This window comes from Anser brachyrhynchus (assembly GCF_964034855.1).
Source record: "Anser brachyrhynchus genome assembly, contig: SCAFFOLD_53, whole genome shotgun sequence".
NCBI classification, from domain to species: Eukaryota; Metazoa; Chordata; class Aves; order Anseriformes; family Anatidae; genus Anser; species Anser brachyrhynchus.
Genome location: NW_027663485.1, coordinates 432447 through 438764, shown reverse-complemented (window position 1 = coordinate 438764; position 6318 = coordinate 432447).

Sequence of the window (6318 nt, the reverse complement as noted above, 5' to 3'; positions counted from 1 at the left end):
AGTGAGTCCAGAGAGTGCTCTGGCTCCACTGGGGATGCAGTGCAGTGAGTACAGAGAGTGCACTGGCACCACTGGGAATGCAGTGCAGTGAGTACAGAGAGTGCAATGGCAGCACAGGGGATGCAGTGCAGTGATTCCAGAGAGTGCACTGGCACCACTGGGGATGCAGTGCAGTGAGTCCAGAGAGTGCATTGGTACCACTGGGAATGCACTGCAGTGAGTCCAGAGAGTGCACTGGCACCACTGGGGATGCAGTGCAATGAGTCCAGAGAGTGCACTGGCACCACTGGGGATGCACTGCAGTGAGTCCAGAGAGTGCACTGGCACCACTGGGGATGCACTGAAGTGAGTCCAGAGAGTGCACTGGCACCACAGGTGATGCACTGCAGTGAGTCCAGAGAGTGCACTGGCACCACTGGGGATGCAGTGCAGTAAGTCCAGAGAGTGCACTGGCACCACTGGGGATGCAATGCAGTGAGTCCAGAGAGTGCTCTGGCTCCACTGTGGATGCAGTGCAGTGAGTCCAGAGAGTGCACTGGCACCACTGGGGATGCAGTGCAGTGAGTACAGAGAGTGCAATGGCAGCACAGGGGATGCACTGCAGTGAGTCCAGAGAGTGCACTGGCACCACTGGGGATGCAGTGCAGTAAGTCCAGAGAGTGCACTGGCACCACTGGGGATGCAATGCAGTGAGTCCAGAGAGTGCTCTGGCTCCACTGGGGATGCAGTGCAGTGAGTCCAGAGAGTGCACTGGCACCACTGGGGATGCAGTGCAGTGACTCCAGAGAGTGCACTGGCACCAGTGGGGATGCAGTGCAGTGAGTCCAGAGAGTCGACTGGCACCAGTGGGGTGCAGTGCAGTGAGTCCAGAGAGTGCACTGGCACCAGTGGGGATGCAGTGTAGTGAGTCCAGAGAGTGCACTGGCACCACTGGGGATGCACTGCAGTGACTCCAGAGACTGCACTGGCACCAGTGGGGATGCAGTGTAGTGAGTCCAGAGAGTGCACTGGCACCAGTGGGGTTGCAGTGCAGTGAGTCCAGAGAGTGCACTGGCACCAGTGGGGATGCAGTGCAGTGAGTCCAGAGAGTGCACTGGCACCACTGGGGATGCAGTGCAGTGAGTCCTGAGAGTGCACTGGCACCAGTGGGGATGCAGTGTAGTGAGTCCAGAGAGTGCACTGGCACCAGTGGGGTTGCAGTGCAGTGAGTCCAGAGAGTGCACTGGCACCAGTGGGGATGCAGTGCAGTGAGTCCAGAGAGTGCACTGGTACCAGTGGGGATGCAGTGCAGTCAGTCCAGAGAGTGCACTGGCACCAGTGGGGATGCACTGCAGTGAGTCCAGAGAGTGCATTGGCACCAGTGGGGATGTAGTGCAGTGAGTCCAGAGAGTGCACTGGCACCAGTGGGGATGCAGTGCAGTGAGTGCAGAGAGTGCACTGGCACCACTGGGGATGCAGTGCAGTGAGTCCTGAGAGTGCACTGGCACCAGTGGGGATGCAGTGCAGTGACTCCATAGAGTGCACTGTCACCAGTGGGGATGCAGTGCAGTGACTCCAGAGAGTGCACTGGTACCAGTGGGGATGCAGTGCAGTGAGTCCAGAGAGTGCACTGGCACCACTTCGGATCAGTGCAGTGACTCTAGAGAGTGCACTGGCACCAGTGGGGTTGGAGTGTAGTGACTCTAGAGAGTGCACTGGCACCAGTGGGGATGCAGTGCAGTGAGTCCAGAGAGTGCACTGGCACCACTAGGGAGGCAGTGCAGTGACTGCAGAAAGTGCACTGGCACTACTGGGGATGCAGTGCAGTGAGTCCACAGAGTGCACTGGCACCAGTGGGGATGCAGTGCACTGACTCCAGAGAGTGCACTGGCACCAGTGGGGATGCAGTGCAGTGACTCCAGAGAGTGCACTGGCACCAGTGGGAATGCAGTGCAGTGAGTCCAGAGAGTGCACTGGCACCAGTGGGGATGATGTGCAGTGTCTCCAGAGAGTGTACTGGCGCCACTGGGGATGCAGTGCAGTGAGTCCAGAGAGTGCACTGGCACCACTGGGGATGCAGTGCAGTGAGTACAGAGAGTGCACTGGCAGCACAGGGGATGCAGTGCAGTGATTCCAGAGAGTGCACTGGCACCACTGGTGATGCAGTGCAGTGAGTCCAGAGAGTGCATTGGTACGACTGGGAATGCACTGCAGTGAGTCCAGAGAGTGCACTGGCACCACTGGGGATGCAGTGCAATGAGTCCAGAGAGTGCACTGGCACCACTGGGGATGCACTGCAGTGAGTCCAGAGAGTGCACTGGCACCACTGGGGATGCACTGAAGTGAGTCCAGAGAGTGCACTGGCACCACAGGGGATGCACTTCAGTGAGTCCAGAGAGTGCACTGGCACCACTGGGGATGCAGTGCAGTGAGTCCAGAGAGTGCACTGGCACCACAGGGGATGCAGTGCAGTGAGTCCAGAGAGTGCACTGGCACCACTGGGGATGCACTGCAGTGACTCCAGAGACTGCACTGGCACCAGTGGGGATGCAGTGTAGTGAGTCCAGAGAGTGCACTGGCACCAGTGGGGTTGCAGTGCAGTGACTCCAGAGAGTGCACTGGCACCAGTGGGGATGCAGTGCAGTGAGTCCAGAGAGTGCACTGGCACCACTGGGGATGCAGTGCAGTGAGTCCAGAGAGTGCACTGGCACCACTGGGGATGCAGTGCAGTGAGTCCAGAGAGTGCACTGGCACCACTGGGGATGCAGTGCAGTGAGTCCTGAGAGTGCACTGGCACCAGTGGGGATGCAGTGTAGTGAGTCCAGAGAGTGCACTGGCACCAGTGGGGATGCAGTGCAGTGACTCCAGAGAGTGCACTGGCAGCAGTGGGGATGCAGTGCAGTGAGTCCAGAGAGTGCACTGGCACTACTGGGGATGCAGTGCAGTGAGTCCAGAGAGTGCACTGGCACCAGTGGGGATGCAGTGCAGTGAGTCCAGAGAGTGCACTGGCACCACTGGGGATGCACTGCAGTGACTCCAGAGACTGCACTGGCACCAGTGGGGATGCAGTGTAGTGAGTCCAGAGAGTGCACTGGCACCAGTGGGGTTGCAGTGCAGTGACTCCAGAGAGTGCACTGGCACCAGTGGGGATGCAGTGCAGTGAGTCCAGAGAGTGCACTGGCACCACTGGGGATGCAGTGCAGTGAGTCCTGAGAGTGCACTGGCACCACTGGGGATGCAGTGCAGTGAGTCCTGAGAGTGCACTGGCACCAGTGGGGATGCAGTGTAGTGAGTCCAGAGAGTGCACTGGCACCAGTGGGGATGCAGGGCAGTGAGTCCAGAGAGTGCACTGGCACCAGTGGGGATTCAGTGCAGTCAGTCCAGAGAGTGCACTGGCACCAGTGGGGATGCACTGCAGTGAGTCCAGAGAGTGCATTGGCACCACTGGGGATGTAGTGCAGTGAGTCCAGAGAGTGCACTGGCACCAGTGGGGATGCAGTGCAGTGAGTCCTGAGAGTGCACTGGCACCAGTGGGGATGCAGTGCAGTGAGTGCAGAGAGTGCACTGGCACCAGTGGGGATGCAGTGCAGTGAGTCCAGAGAGTGCACTGGCACCACTGGGGATGCAGTGCAGTGAGTCCTTATAGTGCACTGGCACCAGTGGGGATGCAGTGCAGTGAGTCCAGAGAGTGCACTGGCACCAGTAGGGATGCAGTGCAGTGACTCCAGAGAGTGCATTGACAAAAGTGGGGATGCAGTGCAGTGAGTCCAGAGAGTGCACTGGCACCACTGGGGATGCAGTGCAGTGACTCCAGAGAGTGCACTGGCACCAGTGGGGATGCCGTGCAGTGAGTCCAGAGAGTGCACTGGCACCAGTGGGGATGCAGTGCAGTGAGTCCAGAGAGTGCACTGGCACCACTTCGGATCAGTGCAGTGACTCTAGAGAGTGCACTGGCACCAGTGGGGTTGGAGTGCAGTGACTCTAGAGAGTGCACTGGCACCAGTGGGGATGCAGTGCAGTGAGTCCAGAGAGTGCACTGGCACCACTAGGGAGGCAGTGCAGTGACTCCAGAAAGTGCACTGGCACTACTGGGGATGCAGTGCAGTGAGTCCAGAGAGTGCACTGGCACCAGTGGGGATGCAGTGCAGTGAGTCCAGGCAGTTCACTGGCACCAGTGGGGATGCAGTGCAGTGACTCCAGAGAGTGCACTGGCACCACTGGGGATGCAGTGCAGTGAGTCCAGAGAGTGCACTGGCACCAGTGGGGATGCAGTGCAGTGTCTCCAGAGAGTGTACTGGCACCAGTGGGGATGCAGTGCAGTGACTCCAGGGAGTGCACTGGCACCAGTGGGGATGCAGTGCAGTGAGTCCAGAGAGTGCACTGGCACCAGTGGGGTTGCAGTGCAGTGACTCCAGAGAGTGCACTGGTACCAGTGGGGATGCAGTGCAGTGACTCCAGAGAGTGCACTGGCAGCAGTGGGGCTGCAGTGCAGTGAGTCCAGAGAGTGCATTGGCACCAGTGGGGATGCAAAGCAGTGACTCCAGAGAGTGCACTGGCACCACTGGGGATGCAGTGCAGTGAGTCCAGAGAGTGCACTGGCACCAGTGGGGATGCAGTGCAGTGAGTCCAGAGAGTGCACTGGCACCACTGGGGATGCAATGCAGTGAGTCCAGAGAGTGCTCTGGCTCCACTGGGGATGCAGTGCAGTGAGTACAGAGAGTGCACTGGCACCACTGGGAATGCAGTGCAGTGAGTACAGAGAGTGCAATGGCAGCACAGGGGATGCAGTGCAGTGATTCCAGAGAGTGCACTGGCACCACTGGGGATGCAGTGCAGTGAGTCCAGAGAGTGCATTGGTACCACTGGGAATGCACTGCAGTGAGTCCAGAGAGTGCACTGGCACCACTGGGGATGCAGTGCAATGAGTCCAGAGAGTGCACTGGCACCACTGGGGATGCACTGCAGTGAGTCCAGAGAGTGCACTGGCACCACTGGGGATGCACTGAAGTGAGTCCAGAGAGTGCACTGGCACCACAGGTGATGCACTGCAGTGAGTCCAGAGAGTGCACTGGCACCACTGGGGATGCAGTGCAGTAAGTCCAGAGAGTGCACTGGCACCACTGGGGATGCAATGCAGTGAGTCCAGAGAGTGCTCTGGCTCCACTGTGGATGCAGTGCAGTGAGTCCAGAGAGTGCACTGGCACCACTGGGGATGCAGTGCAGTGAGTACAGAGAGTGCAATGGCAGCACAGGGGATGCACTGCAGTGAGTCCAGAGAGTGCACTGGCACCACTGGGGATGCAGTGCAGTAAGTCCAGAGAGTGCACTGGCACCACTGGGGATGCAATGCAGTGAGTCCAGAGAGTGCTCTGGCTCCACTGGGGATGCAGTGCAGTGAGTCCAGAGAGTGCACTGGCACCACTGGGGATGCAGTGCAGTGACTCCAGAGAGTGCACTGGCACCAGTGGGGATGCAGTGCAGTGAGTCCAGAGAGTCGACTGGCACCAGTGGGGTGCAGTGCAGTGAGTCCAGAGAGTGCACTGGCACCAGTGGGGATGCAGTGTAGTGAGTCCAGAGAGTGCACTGGCACCACTGGGGATGCACTGCAGTGACTCCAGAGACTGCACTGGCACCAGTGGGGATGCAGTGTAGTGAGTCCAGAGAGTGCACTGGCACCAGTGGGGTTGCAGTGCAGTGAGTCCAGAGAGTGCACTGGCACCAGTGGGGATGCAGTGCAGTGAGTCCAGAGAGTGCACTGGCACCACTGGGGATGCAGTGCAGTGAGTCCTGAGAGTGCACTGGCACCAGTGGGGATGCAGTGTAGTGAGTCCAGAGAGTGCACTGGCACCAGTGGGGTTGCAGTGCAGTGAGTCCAGAGAGTGCACTGGCACCAGTGGGGATGCAGTGCAGTGAGTCCAGAGAGTGCACTGGTACCAGTGGGGATGCAGTGCAGTCAGTCCAGAGAGTGCACTGGCACCAGTGGGGATGCACTGCAGTGAGTCCAGAGAGTGCATTGGCACCAGTGGGGATGTAGTGCAGTGAGTCCAGAGAGTGCACTGGCACCAGTGGGGATGCAGTGCAGTGAGTGCAGAGAGTGCACTGGCACCACTGGGGATGCAGTGCAGTGAGTCCTGAGAGTGCACTGGCACCAGTGGGGATGCAGTGCAGTGACTCCATAGAGTGCACTGTCACCAGTGGGGATGCAGTGCAGTGACTCCAGAGAGTGCACTGGTACCAGTGGGGATGCAGTGCAGTGAGTCCAGAGAGTGCACTGGCACCACTTCGGATCAGTGCAGTGACTCTAGAGAGTGCACTGGCACCAGTGGGGTTGGAGTGTAG